The sequence below is a fragment of the Myzus persicae genome, unplaced genomic scaffold (genome assembly GCF_001856785.1).
Source record: "Myzus persicae strain clone G006 unplaced genomic scaffold, MPER_G0061.0, whole genome shotgun sequence".
Classification (NCBI taxonomy): domain Eukaryota; kingdom Metazoa; phylum Arthropoda; class Insecta; order Hemiptera; family Aphididae; genus Myzus; species Myzus persicae.
The window spans coordinates 21,106-22,906 of NW_019100795.1; positions in this window are offsets into that span (position 1 = coordinate 21,106).

The following is a 1,801-nucleotide window of genomic DNA, read 5'->3' on the forward strand; positions in this document are numbered from 1 at the left end:
GGGGGGGGGGGGGAAATTTTGAGTATGATATGCACGTGACCGTCCTTAACACATAGCCAATCTTGAGGGCATAGGTATATTCCAAGATGATATTATCGTTGCAGGTTCTACTATCACAGAGCACAACGCTCGCTTAAGCAAATTACTAAATGTTTTGTTGAATGCAGGTTTAAGAGTAAAATACAAAAAGTGTAAATTTTTACAAAAATCAATTGAATATTTGGGTCACCGGCTAGATGAAAATGGTTTACATACATTAACGAAACACACATTACCTATATATATTGTGGACAAATATTTTATTATTATAATATGTTATAGGTATAAGTTCTATAATATAGTTGTATGTATATTATAATACCTATTGCTTTTTCAGTATTTAATTTCCTCGCACTGTAGAAATCAAACTCTAAAGCATTAATTGCAGTACGCCTTTCAAAGTATTTATTTACATTTTTTATATATATTTTTTTGGCCATCCGCATTAACCATTTTTGTACCAATGGCTAGGTACTGCAGCCACACTATTATCAAAACTAGGGTTCTAAAAATGCATGAAATTTATTTTTTTGAAATATTTTATGAAAAATAATAAAAAAATCATTTCAATTTAAAACTAGAGTAGAAATGTTATTGAAATATTTCTTACATACCTAGTACAGTATACAAATTATATAATTTTCATATAAACATACTTAAAAAAGTTTCAAAACACATATTATGATATAACAATTTTTTAATTTATGTTTATTTAATATTTTATAATTACTAATTAGATCTAGTTATAACCAGAGTCCCTATTATAAGTATCTATGACTTAAAATCTTATATAGTAATCCTATTAGAATTCAAATTAAAAAAAATAATTTAATTTATAATTTATAGCCTATAGAGCTAATATAATATATTAATATCATATTTGTATATTAATATATTAGAAATATAATAATATATAATATTAATTACTATTAATTACTATATTACTATTGTCAATTATCATTATAATTTATAAACATCAAAGAAAAACATATCATATTTTGAAACAAAATTATGTTTATTTATTTAAGTAGATAACAATACACATCTTACACTTCAGTGTTAAAGACAATACATTTATAAAAAAAAATAAAATAGTTAATACATTTAGTTTAACATTAATCATTAACTTATAAAAATAAAATGAATTAATACTTTTATTAATGTTTGCGGACTTGCAATAAATCTTTAAAAATGAAAAACAGAAATTAAATACCTCTCTTTGGCCATTGTGCATAGTTGAGATTAAAGATATACATTTTAATTAAAATATCTCTTATTTATTTACTGACTTGTATAGTGAGACTAGATAACAGAACACAATGGGGACACTAAAATTAATTTATATACCTAGTTAAAATTAAATTGTAGACTTGCAACAAATTTCTAAAATTATAATCAAAAGTAAAATGCCTCTCTTTGGCCACTGTGTATGGTTTAGAATATATATATTTAATATATATAGAATATATATATATAGAAATCAGTGTAACCATCGAGCGATGATTTTGTCAAACAAACCGAAAACATAAAACTAAAAAAAAATTTAAATAATATATTTTTCAATATTTCATTGAATCAAAACATCTAAGAAAAACAAATCATATTTTGAAACAAAATAACCTTTTAATTTTTCTGAAAATCAGATTTACAAATTGGCTATTTCGGGTATTTTGGAAATTTTTTTTATCAAGTTTTAAGTTTTTATTTTCAGTATTAAAAAATAAAAAATGTATACTAAAAATATTTTTTTTTTTTTTTTTTT